The sequence below is a fragment of the Muntiacus reevesi genome, chromosome 1 (genome assembly GCF_963930625.1).
Source record: "Muntiacus reevesi chromosome 1, mMunRee1.1, whole genome shotgun sequence".
In the NCBI taxonomy this organism is placed as follows: Eukaryota; Metazoa; Chordata; class Mammalia; order Artiodactyla; family Cervidae; genus Muntiacus; species Muntiacus reevesi.
Window position 1 is genome coordinate 174429035 of NC_089249.1, and position 18389 is coordinate 174447423.

The window sequence follows — 18389 nt, forward strand, 5'->3', positions numbered from 1 at the left end:
TTGTTTCGGGGCACCTGTCTCTCTTTCCCGTTTGGCACATTGTCGTCCTTGACAGACATTTGTCTTTACTGCCATAAATTAATGCTTTGCCACCACTTCCTAAACTTTTCTGGTAAGTTTTCTAATCATTACCAAGAAAGGGAGTTCCTTCCTTTCAGAAGTTGACGAGGAGGAGGTTTCAAAGCAAAGACAGGCCTAAGGGCTGATGCCATTGTCTTTCTTTCTTTCTTTCTGTTTCCTATTCAGATCCCTCTTCTCTTTGGAGTCTTTCTTTGACTTCAGTTTCCACTGGCAAAAGACATAGAATTCACCGTCTTCCTTCCAAGTAGCGCTTTCAAATTCATCTTGTATTTTCTACCTGCAGAAAAAGAAACATTTGCTTCCAAACAAATCATTAGAATCTTTTTGGAACTCCAGATGCCTGAGAAAGGTATAAAGTGAGCATTTTCTTTTTTTTTTTTTTGTAATGAGCTGCTTTGGATGACTCAGGGTTGAGTTGAAACAGGAGGCCTTTTGGAGTTTGGAGGAACGACAGCAAGAGTCGGTTCTGGAAAGGATTGAAACACATATACTCTTGGCTTAACTATATCTTACAAAAATGAGGGGATAACGAGCGTCTTACTCTGTGCCAGACACTGGGCTTGGCTCCTCAAACCCCTTATCTGACTTAATCCCTGCAGCCTTGTGACGTGGTGTCTTTTATCTGGGGCTTCTTCCCAGGGAAGGCGGCTCTGCTGTAGATAAGTTTTGGAAGTTTTGTTTCATACCCTCATCGAGCTGGCCCCAGAGCCAGTCTTTCCACAATGCTTAACTGTGGCCAGCATCATTCCTTCACCCCTTCAGTAAGTGTTAATGAGCCTCTGGGCCCTTGATCTATTGGATGAGGCCTGTGTGGTCCTGCTGTCACGGGGCTGATGGGTCAGTGGGTGGGGGAGGCGGCCAGCAAGCCAGAAATCTCAAAGGAGGACAATGACTAGGGGAGGGGAGAGTTTAGAGGAGACTAAACGGGTCAGGTGTATCAGGGATGGGGCAAGGGCAGGCAATGAAGGTGGGGTTTGGGGTGTCCGGGGGATGGAAGGGTTCCGATGTGAGTGGTCCACATTGAGAGGCGGGAGGGAGAGAGGGGAGTGAGATAAAGTTGGGGGTAGGCAGGGTCTTTTAGGCAGAGGATGCTGGGCTTCTTTCCAAGCATGAGAAAAAGCAGTCGGCAGTTTGCAGAGTTGGGGGTGACTGACTACTAAACAAGTCTTCATGCGGGCAGCGCTGAGATCGGAGGTGGGGGAGGCAGAGGGGGGACCGCCCTGTGAGTTCACTGCTCATCCTCACCACCAGGATGCCCCGGTTCCACCAGAGTCTGACCTCGACCGTGAGACCAGGTTTCAGACTTACAGAGAACTTCTCTCCATGCCTTCCCCCATGTTGTGTCTGGGGGAGTTTCTTTTAACTTTTTAAACTTTTTTTTTAAAAAATTTATTTTGTATTGGGAAATAGCCAATCAACAATATTCCAATAAAAGCTATGGTTTTTCCAGTGGTCACGTATGCATGTGAGACTTGGACTATAAAGAAAACTGAGCACTGAAGAATTGATGTTTTTGAACTGTGGTGCTGGAGAAGACTCTTGAGAGTCCTTGGGACTGCAAGGAGATCCAACCAGTCCATCCTAAAGGAGATCAGTCCTGAATATTCATTGCAAGGACTGATGCTAAAGCTGAAACTCCAATCCTTTGGCCACCTGATGTGAAGAGCTGACTCATTGGAAAAGATCTTGATGCTGGGAAAGATTGAAGACGGGAGGAGAAGGGGATGATAGAGGAGGAGATAGTTGGATGGCATTGCCGACTCAATGGACATGAGCCTGAGTAAACTCAGGGAGTCGGTGATGGACAGGGAGGCCTGGTGTGCTGCAGTCCTTGGGGTCACAGAGAGTCGGACACGACTAAGCGACTGAACTGATAGTTTTAGGTTAACAGTGAGGGAACTCAGCCATACATGTACCTGCATTCCTTCTCCTCCAAACCCCGCTCCCATCCAGGCTGCCACATAACATGGAGCAGAGTTCCCTGCACTATGCAGCAGGTCCTTGTTGGTTCTCCATTTTAAATAGAGCAGTGCGTACCTGTGGGGTTTGAGACAGCCCAGTGGTGACGGGGGCGTAAATGAACTGACCTTGTTGCGGGGCGGTGGCCGGGTGGGGGTGGTGGTGTTCAGAGAAGACTTTACAGGTTAGAAGACTGAAAGCATTTTGCATGGATGCAGCTGGTCAGGCAGGTGATGGGGAGAAGGGCAGTGCAGGCAGGGGGCAGGCAAGGTGGACAGGGGCAGGGCCATGAGGCGGCATTGAGGCAGGAAGTGTATGCTTAGCATTTCCCAGATGTGGCGTGGATGAGACCAAGGGCGTATGGGACTGCAGACAACCTTGGAGCCACACTGCGCGTCCCTCCTTCTGTGGGCTTAGAAGCCAGGGAGGCTCTCGGGTGGCACATGGGCACGTGGGCGCAATGCCAGGAGGACTGGTCTCCACTGGGACTCTGGTGGTGAGACAGCGGTCAGGGGCTTCCTGGAAAAGTCTCCAAAGAGGACCTCAGTGGCGGGGGGTGGGCGATGGGGAAAAAGGGATCAAATGAGTTAAGAAATGAGAAGGGGAAGACAAAGAGGGGATTAAGTGGAGATGGTGGGCGAGCCTGAGACCCAAGAGGGGGTGACATCCTCCAATCCAGGCTGAACGGATGGCGGGGCTGAAACCCGCCCCGAGGAGCTGAAGTGGGAAGAGCAGGTGTGCAGGCAGGGGAGGCACCAGGGCATCCGCTCTGTTGGGACAGTCGAGGGACCCGGTTGGGAACTAGGATGTGTGGGGCATCTGTCTGGCCATGGTGAGGGGTGGATGGGTGAGAGGCCTGGAAGCTAGCCCCTTGGCAAAAGCTGAGGAGACAGTCAGAAGCAGAATCCTTGGGGGCAGCAGTATGGGAGAGCGAATCAGATCGAAAATGTGGACTCACACCAGCAATGTCAAGTGTTTTGGACAGATACCGTTCCTGTGTCTGTAACATTCTTGAGCATTCATTTAATGGTATTAGTGGTGGCCCCCGACTGCTGAAAACCAATTCCTGGGTTCTGCTTTGTCACACTTGCGCATCTTTGCAGAAGCAGCCACACAATGAACCCGAAGCTCCATCTGACACCACTCAGCTCGACCATCTCTAACCCGATGCCCAGGCTAAGATCTACACCAATACTTTCGGAGACCGGCTACTGGGTTTGGAAGCAGGCGAAGTTCTCAGCTGGTATTGATTAAAGTCAGAGGGAAACTTGGCAGCTTTTAGTGGGAAACCTACTTTTTGGGTGTAATGGGGTGAGCTGTGTTGGAGCCCGGCTTCTCCCAGCAGCCTGGCCTGAGGAGTAGAATGTCTTCTGTCTTGTCTCCTAATTTCTCTGTCCTCTGGCACTAGTGGTAAAGACCCAGCTTGCCAGTGCAGGAGACATAAGAGACATGGGTTCAATCCCTGGGTTGGGAAGATCCCCTGGAGGAGGAGAAGGCAATCCACTCCAGTATTCATGCCTAGAGAATCCCATGGAGAGAGGAGCCTGGTGGGCTACAGTCCATGAGGTCACAGAGTCAGACATGACCGAAGTGACTTAGCACACACGTGTCTTCAGGTTCATTGCTGGGATTGGAGAGTCAGCTGCTAAATGCTCTTTGCACGTGAGAAATGCTTCTCCTTCTTTGTTTCCTTGTCATCTCTTTCTGCCTCCAAATTACAGGTGAAGGATTCTAAATTTGGCAGGTTAATTAACTTTCCGTATTTCCTTCTCTCCCGCTTCCCTCTGCCTCTCAGCAGCAAGAGCACACTGATGGATCCATCTTGCTAGCGTCACATTTTCTGTTGTCAGCCCTTCAGTCTTGGATCAGTGGTCTGGAGATCTCGGATGTCTCTTCCTAGATTTCTGTAATTTTTCCAGAGGCTTGTTCGCATGCCTTCTCTCCAAGCATCAGGCTCAACTCACTGGAGGCAGCGAAGCGAAGCCCCCGGGTGCTGGTGACAGCTGACATATTCCCCACAAGCTGTGGAATGATTTGCATTAAATGAGGATTTATGATCAATCCTCATAAATTAAGGCTGCCTCGTGAGCCCCAGGTTGAGAGACTTGCCTGTGAGTCTTGGTTAATTAGCATGGGAAGCATCCTTGCCTATTCAGGGAGAATCACCAGTGTGTGTGTGCTTGCTAAAGCAGCATCTTTCTATTTCATGGTGCGGTCACCGGGGACAATGTCCCAGATCCTGGCTGGGAGGGTGGCTGCCTGCTGGAGTCCCTGCCCTGGACAGTGGCCTACAGTCTATGGACCGAAAGAATCTATATAAGCGCCCTAGTTCCAGGAGGATCAAAACAAATGCCATTTCTGGGAACTGGACTTTGCTCTGGGTGTCATCAGGTGTCTGGGAGTTCTCTTTCTCCTTCTTTAGAACAAACACGCAGACTCACGATCACACAGAACAGCCCTGAGTGCTGCTTCTTTCCAGTTTGTACCCTTATCAGTAACTTTCCCTCCTACATCCTCTGTGAGATCGGGGTAACACGGTGATCCCCACCCTCCTCCCTGGTTCTGTCCTGGTTCCTGAGAACTTTGTGAATGTATTTGGAAAAGGGTCCTTGCAGATGTGACTAGTTAAGGATCTCGAGAAGAGATTATCCTGGATTCAAGTGGACCTCGTTGAGTGAAAAGAAAAAAAAAAAGCACAACCTAAGAGCTGACAATTATGTTTTATTTGGTGGACTTGCTGAGGACTGAAGCCTGGAAGGCAGCCTCTCAGAAAAGCTCTGAGGGACTCCTCCAAAGAGGTGATGGAGGAGCCAGAATATATAAGAGTTTTTGCAACAAAAATCGGTAGTTGGAGCATCAAGATGTTAATCAAAGAAAAACTAGGCATCTCAAGTAAATGAATCTAGTGCTTTTCTATGTATGGGAAAATGCAAGAGTCTGGGCATATAGTAGATATAAACTACTATATATAAGGCAACCCACTCTAGTGTTACTGGCTGGAGAATCCCATGGTCAGAGAAGCCTGGCAGACTATAGTCCATGGGGTCGCAAGAGTCGGACACAACTTAGAGACTACATCACCACCAGTACATATAAAATAGATAACCAACAAGGTCCTTCTGCAAAGCACAGGGAACTGTGCTATTCATGTGATGAGGTATAATGGAAAAGAATCTGAAAAAGATTATATACAGACATGTATATGTATAACCGAATCACTTTGCTGTACAGTAGAAATTAACACAATATTGTAAATCAACTACACTTCAATTAAAAAAGTTAAAATCATTCCTCTGATACACAGGCTAACCATCTCGGCCAATCTCCTGCTTCTCTCCATCCTGAATCCCCTCAGGGTGCACAGTTGGGGGGCTGCTGCAGCGGCCGATGGCTTGATGGCGGCAACATCCTTTGGTTACTGAGACGGGAGGTGACATTTCTCATCCACAGTCCTAAATACAGTGACCGCTGTCCTTCTAAGAAGAGGAGAGGACAAGGGGGGCGGGGTACAGAGAGACGATGGCCATGTGAGGACTGAGGCAGAGACTGGGTGACACAGCTGCAGGCAGAGAACTCCTGGAGCCCCCAGAAGTTGGGAGACTCTCAGAGGACCCTCCCTCAGTGTCTTTAGAGACAGCGTGGCGCTGCCCTGATTTTGGACTTTGAAGAAAGATGGAAGGCAGGAGGAGAAGGGGATGTCAGAGGTTGAGATGGTTGGATGGCATCACTGACTCGAAGGACATGAGTTTGAGTAGGCTCCGGGAGGCAGCAGTGAAGGACAGGGAAGCTTGGCATGCTGCAGTCCATGGGGTGGCAGAGTCAGACACGCCTGAGCGAATGAACAAGGGTCCCCTCCCTGCGGTGGGATGATGTGAAGACAAAGTGAGACGGTAGGTCCGACTGGTGACCGGACAAGACTGACTGCATTCGTTCTCTTCTCTTCCTTCTACTCCCAAATGCATTCCCCCTGCTGGGCTTTATGGGGGAAGCTCCATACTCAGGCTGGGGGCCCCTCTCTGGCCCTTGTGGTGGGGTCTCACTCACTCATGCGACTTTCCTGGTGGCTCAGATGGTAAAAACATCTGCCTGCAATGCAGTTTGATCCCTGGGTTGCAAAGATCCCCTGGAGAAGGAAATAGCAACCCACTTGAGTATTCCTGCCTGGAAAACCCCATGGTCAGAGGAGCCTGGTAGGTTACAGTCCATGGGATTGCAAAGAGTCGGACATGACTGAGCAACTTCACTTTCTTTCTTTCACTCACTCACTCAGACTCTCAGCAGTGAGTCTTGCAGGCAGCAGATCCTCTGAGTCAGGAAGGAGAAAGCTATTTGCCACTCTTGCCTATTTTACCATTCTATAATAAAACATCTTGGAGGAGGGTGACAAGTCATGTCAACTCTTTGTGGGCTGAACAGAGTGAACAGACATTCAAAGGGTGGGAATTCAGCCCCAAGGCTAGCAGGTGGTTTAAAACAAGACATTGTACTGACACCTTGACATCAGCCTGTGTCCAAAGAAGACCAGAGGTCACACTTGGGGTTGGACCAATCATTCGGAGCATTTTAAAAACTGTGGACTCCTGAGTCCCACCACACGACCTGAATCAGATTCTTCTGAAAAGGGCCTGTCAAGGCTTGCTGGTGTGTTCGAGTGCTTCTGGGGGTGAAGGTCACCAAATGTAGTGAAGGTCACCTACATCACCAAATGTAGTGAAGGTCACCATGAGATCAGGTTACAGGGGCTCTCTAGAGCTGCCATGGTCAAGGACAGTGTGGTTAATGCCCTTATGCAGAAAGTGCATCTGAATGTCCACATTTCTGCCCCACAAGGAATCCTGGCTCAGTGTGGACTCCAGTGGGGCGTGCAGTGCCCACCACATGGCAGAGCAGACCCTGATGAATAAAAAGACAGAGGGAGGGCTGCAGTGTCTCTTGTGAAGAAAGCGAAGTTGCTCAGTCGTGTCCGACTCTGCAACCCCATGGACTGGAACCCACTAGGCTCCTCCATCCATGGAATTTTCCAGGCAAGGATGCAGGAGTGGGTTGCCATTTCCTTCTCCAGGGGATTTTCCTGGCCCAGGGATCGAACCCAGGTCTGCCACACTGCAGGTAGACTCTTTACCATCTGAGCCACCAGGGAAGCCCAAGCATAAGCAGTGTCTCTTGGTCACTTCCTAATCTACTGGTCATCTCTGAGCCCACCGGGCAGGCAGGAGAGCTCGTTTGGAAAGTTCTCTGATAGACTTGAGGCTGGTAGAAACCTCCCAATGGATACAAGTATATATATGGCTGAGCCCCTTCACTGTTTACCTGAAACTCCCACATGATTGTTAATCAGCTATGCCCCAATACAAAATGTTTTTGACGTTAAAAAACAAATTAATTAAAAAAAAATGAATGTCAATGGGACTCTGAGTAGTTTCAGATCAAAGTCTAACCAATTTCTTTTCAGATAGTCATAAGGCTTTTTTGTTTTAGTATCTGTTTATTTTTGACTGCTCTGGCGCTTCCTTGCCGCACGGGCTTTTCTCTAGTTGCAGGGGGCTACTCTGTACCAGCTTCTCACTGTACCAGCTTCTCTGGTCGCAGAGCACGGGCGCACGGGCTCACGGGCTTCAGTAGTTGCAGCACGAGGACTCAGGAGTTGTTGTTCCTGGGCTCTAGAGCACAAGGCTGATAGTTGTGGTGCATGGGCTGCTATCCCACGACATGTAGGATCTTCCTGGACCAACGATCGAACCCGCGTTCCCTGCTTCGGCAGGCAAATTCTTCACCACTGAGCCACCAGCGGAGCCTACCTTGAGGTAAACTTGGAATGATGTCCGCTGAGACGGCCTGAGATGATCAGAGCCTAGAAGAACGAGAATGCAGGTCAGAATAACAGAGTGCCCCCCACCCCCCGCTGGTGATCGGGTGAGGGGTCACCAGGAGGTCTACACAAGAGCCGTCATGCGTGCACGTGTGTGTGAGCGTGTGAGCGTGTGTGATCGCTACGCTATCAATCTCATGTAACCACACACAGTTACCCTTCTTCAGTGACGGCTCATTCTTTCTCAACAAATCCTTTTGTAAACCTCAGAAAATCCCACTTTCCAAAGTGTCTCCAGAACGAATTTTCCGTCAGTGTGTTTGGAGAAGCTTTGCAGGCAGGGTGGAACGCGGTCTGTAAGATGCTTCTTTATACATGAGCCACTTGGCGCACCAGCCCTCTGCTCTGGGGCCCCCTCTGTGGTCTGCATCAGAAGCAAAGACTTGGCCCAGGAAAGTAGCTGCTCTGAGATGGGAACAAATAGTGGAGGGGAGTGCGTCAGGAGGGCAGGTCCCCCTGGCCCTGGGCCCAGTGTTTGACAGGCCGCCCGGTCCGTCTGGGCCGCATCCTTTTCTCCGAGGAAGAGCGGAGACTAGCTCTTTCTCTAGGAGCCATCCTGATGCGTGTGGGGCGGTGATGGTCCCAGCGCTGGACATGGCCCCCGTCTCCGCTGAGGTCCTGCCCATCCATCATCAGGCCCACCTGCAGGGCCTCCCGGAGCCTGCATCCTTGGTGCTCACCCTCCCCGTGGTCTCTCCCCTGGAGCACTCCGCCTCTCCTCCTCCCCCGTCTGGCCCGTGTCCATTCCTTCTCTTTTTCCGTCTCCATCATGAGGCCTCCTCACCTCCTTGCCTCTGAGGGCTCCATCCTTACCCTCTTCCTTTCTTCCCCCCTTCCCCCCACAGCCTCCGTGCCCACAGTCAGGCCGAACCCACTCTTTCTGTCTAGGCTGACCTGAACCCTGAGCTCGGAACCCATGTCGTCCCCAGGATGCCTCTACTGGCAAGACCCACAGTCACATCAAACCAGCTCTTCCAACATGAGACGAGATCCCTGTCTTGAAGCCAGGAGCCCCAGCAGTGATGTGAACAAAATTATCTCTGGCCGCACCTCGTTCCCTCCTCCCCAGAACAGCCTCCGCCCCTCCAGAGGGTTGTTCTCAGACTCACAGTGCACCCGCCAGTTTCACCTTCTTAAAAGCCTGTTTCCAGGTCCCCTTCTCAGCGTGGCTTCCTTTCTGACCTCTCCCACTATCAGGCATATATGCTTTTACTGGCGCCAAACACGCACGGTCATCCCCCAGCCCCGTTCTCCAGGGTGCTCTCTGTCCTCCCGGTGGCTTCTAATCATCCTTCAAAGCCCCAAGCAGATGGCGCTACTTTGGCAAGCTTTCCTGGGGCCCTGGTAGGACCCATTGCCCCCTCCATTCCCAGGCTGGGCTTCTAGCGCATCTGCCCATGTGCCAGCACTGTCTCCTCCTGAAGGCTGTGTGTACCTCCGGCAAGGACGTTTTCCACTTCTCTGCTTGTCTGTGGCCTCTCCCCGCTGTCTCACTAAGCAGCAGGCGTGTCCGACTGGCCCAGCTTGGTAGCCGCCTGGAGAATGTTGCTGAAACCAAACCAAGGGCTGCAAGGCAGGGCCTCAGGCCAGGAACAGGGAGAACCCTTCTGGAAGCCAAAAGTTGTTTTCCACCGCGAAGTGGGGACCACTGCCCTGGCGAGGCTTGAGGCACCATTATGCTTTCGCTCTTTCTTCAGTTTTATTGCTTCCTCCCTCTCCATCTGAGCTGCAGGCCAAAGGGGAAAAAGTCATGGTCAGTGTGGGGCCAGGGTGGTTGGAACATGAGACAGAGGAGGAGAATTGTTGCATTTTTGTCTTTTTCTCTTGTTAAGTTAAAAAAAATAGAGAGAAATTCACACACTATAGCATTTACCCCCTCAAAGTGTACCATCCAATCCGTTTTTAAAAAAATATTCACAAAGTTGTATGAATATCACCACTGATTCCAGAATATTCTTATCACCCCAAAAGAAAGCCATTAGCAATCACCCCTCAATTATCATTCTTTCCCTCTAACTTCCAATTACACCATCTTTAACATATTTTTGACTTGAGACAGCTTACCATTAAAAGCAAATTTTACTTCTAGAGAATTTTAAGCTACATGTGGAAGCCCAAGTTCATAGACTTACCTCTAACATGGTTAAGCTCCTGCACCTAGGGGAATATGTCACATGAGTTAGTGTTTGTAACTACATGAACCTGTAACTGTCCCTGGCACAGAGTAAGTGCTAGTAACATTCTTGCTAACCAGCTCCCTAAATGGCAGTGTTATCAGGAGAGGCTGAGTTTCCAGGCTGATTCCAGACTCACAAAATCTGAGTTTTCTCTAAAAAGATCTAATGGAAAAATCCCATTTGTTCAGCTGAGGCCCAGCACCAGATTTGAAACACGAGGTTGTCCTCAAGAAGGAGATGATTCCTTATTAAATATTGAAAAATATTCCTAACTTCCCTCCAGAGAGAAGTCATGGAAAAAGACCAATTTCCAGAAAAAATGCAATCAAATAAAAGTGGAGTCACAAGGTTTTGCTGTAACAATTTCAAGTCAGTAAATTCTTTCCATTTGTTATTAACTGTATTCCCATCAGATGCCTCAGTATCAGTGGTGTTTATTTCCCTATCGACATCAATATTCATGAGAAACTCTGAACTTGCAGGGCAATCCTGCAGGGGCAGAGATGGCCCACTCTCTCCTTTTCAGGATAGAGAAGTAATAACGATGTGGGCATTTCATAAAAAGTACTTATAACTAATTTAAAACGTAATAAACTGTCATTCGGCTTTGACAGGAATTTCTTGATTGTTAACATGCTGTGCTTTGTAAGAAGAGTTCATTTTAAAGACACTAAGAACATTATATAGCAAGAGACAGATTGGCAGGTGATGTAGCAGAGCTGGTGATGGAAGAGGGAGTACTTATCATAGCCCGGGTCTGGACCCAGGTGGGAATCTGGGCCAGTAGGTGGAGAGGCTGAGTCTTCCTAGAAGAGAGCTGGCAGGGTGGAGAAAGGTCCAGACGCAGGACAGAGAACCGAAAAAATTCTACTACCAAGGAACTCAGAATGCAGGCCCACCCAAGGAATCCAGTTTCCAGCAGTGGGTGAAGGCAGTGACTTGGCCAGAACTGGGTGGTCGCAGCATCTTTCCTGCAGGCCAGGTGGGCTCAAGATCTCCAGTCTATTCTGCCTGCTGGAGCCCTGTGATATAGGAGCTGGCAGGGTGAGGCTGTGGGGGTGTGGCTGACTGGAGGGGAGAGTCTGGGAAGGGCACTGGATCGGTCTTTTCAGTGACAAGATTGTAAGTTTCTATTGTGTGGCCTCTCTTCTCTGGGCCTGCTACCCTTCGGTCCCTAAGGAAGGTACGCAGGACTGACGTGGTAATTCAGCAGTGGCCAGACTGGAGAGAAGTGACCTGCTGCTGATTTCAGCATGTGGTCTCTGGGATTAGGCAGGTGTGGGCTGGAATATCAGCTTCAGTCAGTTCAGTTGCTCAGTCGTGTCTGACTCTTTGTGACCCCATGAATAGCAGCACGCCAGGCCTCCCTGTCCATCAACAACTCCTGGAATCTACCCAAACCATGTCCATCGAGTCAGTGATGCCATCCAGCCATCTCATCCTCTGTCGTCCCCTTCTCCTGCCCCCAATCCTTCCCGGCATTAGGGTCTTTTCCAATGAGTAAACTCTTTGCATGAGGTGGCCAAAGTATTGGAGTTTCAGTCTCAGCATCAGTCCTTCCAATGAACACCCAGGACTGATCTCCTTTAGGATGGACTGGTTGGATCTCCTTGCAGTCCAAGGGACTCTCAAGAGTCTTCTCCAACACCACAGTTCAAAAGCATCAATTCTTTGGCGCTCAGCTTTCTTCACCGTCCAACTCTCACATCCATACATGACTACTGGAAAAACCATAGCCTTGACTTTGGTATTGTTGGCAAAGTAATGTCTCTGCTTTTTAATATGCTATCCAGGTTGGTCATAACTTTCCTTCCAAGGAGTAAGTGTCTTTTAATTTCATGGCTACAGTCACCATCTGCAGTGATTTTGGAACCCCCAAAAATAAAGTCTGACACTGTTTCCACTGTTTCCCCATCTATTTCCCATGAAGTGATGGGAACAGATGCCATGATCTTAGTTTTCTGAATGTTGAGCTTTAAGCCAACTTTTTCACTCTCCTCCTTCACTTTCATCAAGAGGCTTTTTAGTTCCTCTTCACTTTCTGCCAAAAGGGTGGTGTCGTCTGCATATCTGAGGTTATTGATATTTCTCCTGGCAATCTTGATTCCAGCTTGTGCTTCTTCCAGCCCAGCGTTTCTCATGATGTACTCTGCATAGAAGTTAAATAAGCAGGGTGACAATATGCAGCCTTGACGTACTCCTTTTCCTATTTGGAACCAGTCTGTTGTTCCATGTCCAATTCTAACTGTTGCTTCCTGACCTGCATACAGGTTTCTCAAGAGGCAGGTCATGTGATCTGGTATTCCCATCTCTTTCAGAATTTTCCACAGTTTTTTGTGATCCACATAGTCAAAGGCTTTGGCATAGTCAATAAAGCAGAAATAGATGTTTCACCACTTGTCAATATCAAGGCTTTGGGATTGCCTGTCTCCTCTGGGACAGGACTAATAATAAACACTTGCTATAGGGATGCTTATGGGGCTTCCCTGGTGGCTCAGATGGTCAAGAATCTGTCTGCAATGCAGGAGATATCGGTTCGATCCCTGGGTTGGGAAGATCCCCTGGAGGAGGGCATTGCAACCCACTCCAGTATTCTTGCCTGGAGAATCCCATGGACAGAGGAGCCTGGCGGGCTACAGTCCATGGGCTTGCAAAGATTCAGCCACAACTGAGCAACTAACACTTTCATAGAGATACACGAACTAATGCATGCAAAGCATGTATGGTTACATGGGATGAAGCCTGGGAAAGTCAACCTCACTGACTGCATTGACTGGTACAGTCCACTCAGCGGCCACAGCCATCTGCTCATCCATTAGTTTTCTGGCCCCCACATCACTGTTACTTACCTTAAAAGAAGGTTTTAAGTTACAGTTCCTTTTCAAAACCTGCTGAAAATTTTCATGCTTTCCTCCTAAAATCTATTCATTTTGCAAGGAATTTCAGAGGGTTTACAGACATCCTAATTGAGAACCCCTGCTTTTGTGGCTATTATTCTGTAGCTGTGCCATTTGCATAAGTAATCCTACTCAAATGCTTCAAAATTCTAATCTGCAAAGTTGACTCATATATTGGATCTGACTGCATCTTGTTGATTGGTTAATCTGTTGTGTAGAACTGTGTCCTCCACTCAGTCTGGCAGCTCTCTGGGACCCCTCCTGAGCTTGCAAGGAACCCCACTGCTTGGACATTATGGGGACCCTTTCTTCTTTTTGTCCTGTTGAAGCCTTTCCTTCCACACAGAGGGAATGCTGTATTGCTGTTCAGTCATTCCGTCATGTCCAACTCTTTGTGTCCCCATGGACTGAAGCACTCCAGGCTTCCCTGTCCTCCACCATCTCCTGGAGCTTGCTCAAACTTATGTGCATTGAGTCAGTGATGCCATCCAACCATCTCATCCTCTGTCACCCGCTTCTTCTCCTGCCTTTAATCTTTCCCAGTATCAGGGTCATTTCCAATGTCATTTCTTTGCATCAGGTGGCCAAAGTACTGGAGCTTCAACTTCAGCATCAGTCCTTCCAATGAATAGTCTGGGTTGATTTCCTTTAGGATTGACTGGTTTGATCTCCTTGCAGTCCAAGGGACTCTCCGGAGTCTTCTCCAACACCACGGTTCAAAAGCATCAATTCTTTGGCACTCAGCTTTCTTTATAGTCCCACTCTCACATCCATACATGACTGCTGGAAAAACCATAGCTTCGACTAGACGGACCTTTGTCGGCAAAGTAATGTCTCTGCTTTTTAATGTCTAGGTTTGTCATAGCTTTTCTTCCAAGGAGTCTTTTAATTTCATGGCTGCAGTCACCATCTGCAGTGATTTTGGAGCCCAAGAAAACAAAGTCTTTTACTGCTTCCATTATTTTCCCCATCTATTTGCCATGAAGTGATGGGACTGGATTTCATGATCTTAGTTTTTGAATGTTGAGTTTTAAGTCAGCCTTTTCACTCTCTTTCACCTTCATCAACAGGCTCTTTAGTTCCTCTTTGCTTTCTGCCATAAGGGTGGTGTCATCTGCATTATCTGTGGTTATTGATATTTCTCCCTGCAATCTTGATTCCAGCTTGTGCTTAATGCTGCATCAGATTCTATCAAATTACCCTTTGGATCTGACCTACCTCTATTTATCACCATTCTCTGGTCTCTGTTCTAACCTCTGCTATTCACAACTTCAATTTTCTTCTCAACTGATGTGTGTAGACAATGAAATGAGATGGCTTGACAATCAATGGAATAATATGCTCAGTAAAATTAATAAGGAGATCATTAAGAATTAACATAATATGAATTCCAGGATATATTATTAAGTGAAGATGTTAAGATCCAAAAGACTGTTAAAAAGAACAAGTAAAAATATATGATTATATTTGCATATTTATGAAAAAAGAGCTTCAGAAAAAATAAAGTAGAATTTAGTAAAAGTGCTGACCTACAGGGATTGAATAAAAATGGGGTAGAGAGTAGGGATGGAAGAAAGGGTTGTGCACGTGTGCGTACAATCAATTGTATCTGACCTTTGCGACCCCATGAACTGTAACCTGCCAAGCTTGTCTGTCCATGAAATTTTCCAGGCAACAGCACTGGAGTGGGTTGTCATTTCCTACTCCAAGGAAGAAATAGTTGTTTGCATATAATTTTTCACAGAATTGTGATCTTCATGCCATATATTTATTATTCAAAAACAAAGTTTAATACAGAAGCTGCAAACTCTAGTATTGAATAAAAAGATAAAGAAATGAATTTAGCAGTGGATCAAATTGGTAGTCTTAATTGTACAGGAGAAAAGAGTTAATTCAAGTAACTTTGAATGTTGCTAAGGAGATTTGCTATTTATAGCGGCTTGGCTGCCAAAACTCTGCAGTTAAACATTTTTATTTATTTATTTAGCTGTGTTGAGTCTTAGTTGTGGCATGCAGGCTCAGTAGTTGCAGCTCACAGGCTTGGTTGCCCCACAGTATGTGGGATCTTAGCTCCCTGATCAGGGATCAAACTCACGTTCCCTGCACTGGGAGGCAGATTCTTAACCACTGGACCACCAGGGAAGCCCCTGCAATTTTTAAGTTACTTTGTGAATATTGTAGGAGAGGTAAAGTAAGTAAATGCATCCATCTTGCTAGGCTCCAGGGCACTCACTGTGGGAGAAGAAAGACACAAATACGGAATGGCGGAGGTGAGGAAGAACCATGGTATCGGGTTTGAATTAGAGGTATCAGGCAGGATCACAAGTGTATTGATCACCTGTCACCAATAGTGTGTTTGTCTCTCAGTCATGTCTGATTCTTTGTGATCCCTTGGACTGTAGCCCACCAGGCTTCTCAATCCATGGAATTCTCCAGGCAAGAATATTGTAGTGTAAAGCGATTCCTTTCTCCAGGGGATCTTCCTGATCCAGGGATCAGGTCTCCTGCACTGCAGGAAGATTCCTTACCAATAGTGGCAAGATACAATGACATCCCAGGACCAATGAACACACCTAGCACCCACACCTTGGTCTCTAAACACCATTCTCCAGTAAAGGGAACCAGGGATCTTGGGAGACATGACTTATGCAGGTAGGGGAGGCACAGTCTGCGCCTGGAACATCTGATTTCAGAAACCAAGGGCGTGCTCCTGGACTGACAGGAGAATGACACAGGCGCTGGCTTGAAGGCCTCCCAGGAGACATATAACCCATTCAAAAAGATAACCATGCCCTGCAACCAGCTCGCCTATGTAGCATTCCTCCACAAAATGTTATAATGAGGAGACAATCAGGCAGATCCAGAAAGCCACATGTTCTATAAAAAAGCTCATCTAGACTGTTCTCTGTCATGAAAAACAGACAAGCAAAAGATGGGTAACTGTTCTAAAAGAAAAGAAAGTAAAAAATATAGAAACAATAAAATGCAGTGAAAGAAGCTTACTTGGATCCCGGGGCAAAAGCTGAAGCCTCCATAAAAGGCATGAGGGATGACTGGGGAGGTGTGTGGTGGACGGCCAAGTGGAGGAGATGGTTAAGTCCAGTTTCGCTTCTGGGAAGAGAAGGGCCTGCAGGTGCCGGGGGGTCTCTGTTCTCAGGGCTGAGCACCCCTGCACTGGGGTCACGTGGCTCCCCGCTCCCACACACCGGGGGGCCTGGAGACTACTGAGGAAGGTGTCACTCACTGCGTTTGCTTCCAGCTTACTGAGCGGAGAGCAGGTCAGTTCCCTGGCCGGGCTCCTCTGGCTGCGATCCAGAGGCTCTATTCAATACTCCCTGTAACGAATGCCCCTCAGATCCCTGGAATTTATGCAGGAAGAGTTTACTGCTGTCTGAGCCCTCCCAGCCTGGCCACAAGCTATTTTTTGAACTCGTGGGTTTCTGACTCGTAAACCGCCTTCAAATATGAGCGAGTCTTGTTTTCCTTTTCTCCAAACCAAACATCCTTTGTTTCTTTGCTTCCTCTGCAGGGGTTGGATCAGGTGTGCCCGGATGAGGCTGAGTTTCTGAATTCCCTTCTTAGGGTTGTGTGCCTGCTTGTGCTCAGTCATGTCTGACACTCTGCGACCCCATGGACTTGTAGCCTGCCAGGCTCCTCTGTCCCTGGGCTTCTCTGGGCAAGAATACTGGAGTGGGTGGCTATCCCCTCCATCCAGGGGATTCTCCTGACCCAGGGATCCAACCCATGACTCCTGCTTTGGCAGGAGAGTTCTTTACCACTGAGCCACCTGGGAAGCCCGTCTTAGGGTTGCTTCTCCCCCGAGAGGCTGTGGGCAGCCTTCTGTGGGAGGAAAAATACCTGGACATCAGGAGCATAGTGAGTTCGACTGGTGACCTGGGCAGAACACTAACCTCTCCCGGGGGCAGGGAGGGGGTGTTGGTTGTCCTGGATGGTCACCTTAGTCCAGTGGACTCAGTGCTTCGGGCGAATCTCTGGGTCACTAGTGGAATATTCAAACAACGAAAATCCAAATTACACAAACCGTCAGTTCAGTTCAGTTGCTCAGTCGTGCCCGACTCTTTGAGACCCCCTGACCCACAGCACGCCAGGCCTCCCTGTCCATCACCAACTGCCAGAGTCCACCCAAACTCATGTCCATTGAGTCAGCGATGCCATCCAACCATCTCATCCTCAGTCATCCCCTTCTCTTCCTGTCTTCATTCTTTCCCAGCATCAGGGTCTTTTCAAATGAGTCAGGTGGCCAAAGTATTGGAGTTTCAACTTCAACATCAGTCCTTCCAATGAACACCCAGGACTGATCTCCTTTAGGATGGACTGGTTGGGTCTCCTTGCAGTGCAAACCCTACTACTTATAAAACAGACAACTAATGAGCACCTAATATACAGCACAGGGAGCGCTACTCAATGCCCTGGGGCGACAGAGAGGGGATATATGGACACGGACGGCTGATTCATGTTGCTGTATAAGAGAAACGAGCACAACGATGAGAAGCAATGACACCCCAACAAACAGAACAAAACACCGTGCAAACACATGGGTGCTCTCTCTCCTGGGGGCTCTCGTCCAGCAGGTCTGAACCCACACGTCCTGTTTAGAAAGTTTGTGGTATCTGTTGGAGAGTCGCTGGAGCAGAATGACGTCCAGCAGAGCTCGTTCCAGAGGCGGGGCGGTTCAGTGGCTTCCAAAACATCCTGGAGGAGCAGAAAAACAGGGCTGCAGGGACAGACCCAGCGCCGGGGCCACGCACATTCTTCCCGAGTGAGGCTGAGTCACAGCAGAGCTTCTGTTCTCTCTGCTCACATCTGGTCCTCCAGATGCGGCTGCTCCCTCCACCCCCAGGGAGGAATGTTTTCATGCTCGCTGGCTGGCCCCGTGCCTTCCGAAGGGTCAGTTCAACCTGAGTGGGACAGTGGAGGGAAAATAGTCAGTGGGATGACAAATGGGTTTGGTTTGAAACAAGCTGGTTTTCGGACGAGGAAGGGCTGGATTGTGACAGCTCCGGCCACTCGGATTTCACAAGCAGCCTCTGGGTTGACTTGAATCACGCCCTTTCCAAGAAAAAGTCCAAGCTCGACCTATCACCGTGGTTACTGTGTGTTAAACGCAAAGCTGATTCTGTTCAAAATACAAGAGTAAACAGACTTGGAAATGTCACAGGCTGGATTTCCTAGGGATTCCTCAGATTTTAGACCTCATTTCTTCTACAGCTCTATCAGTTTAAAATTCTATAGCCCTAACAGTTGGAAAGTGAAAGTGAAAGTCACTCAGTCGTGTCCAACTCTTTGTGATCCCATGAACTGTCCATGGAATTCTCCAGGCCAGAATACTGGAGTGGGTAGCCTTTTCCTTCTCCAGGGAATCTTCCCAACACAGGGATTGAACCC

The 18389-nt window shown here is 48.6% G+C and overlaps 1 long non-coding RNA gene across 1 annotated transcript; it reads right to left on the reverse strand.

Annotated features, from left to right (window-relative positions):
* Nucleotides 1-4746: 4746 nt before the first annotated feature.
* On the reverse strand, nt 4747-10118 carry LOC136164960 (uncharacterized). Its single transcript, XR_010662432.1, has 3 exons — nt 10042-10118; nt 9345-9635; nt 4747-7891 (listed from the first exon to the last, which is right to left on the reverse strand). It is a non-coding gene; the product is annotated as an uncharacterized lncRNA (long non-coding RNA).
* Between the last annotated feature and the right edge of the window lie 8271 nt (nt 10119-18389).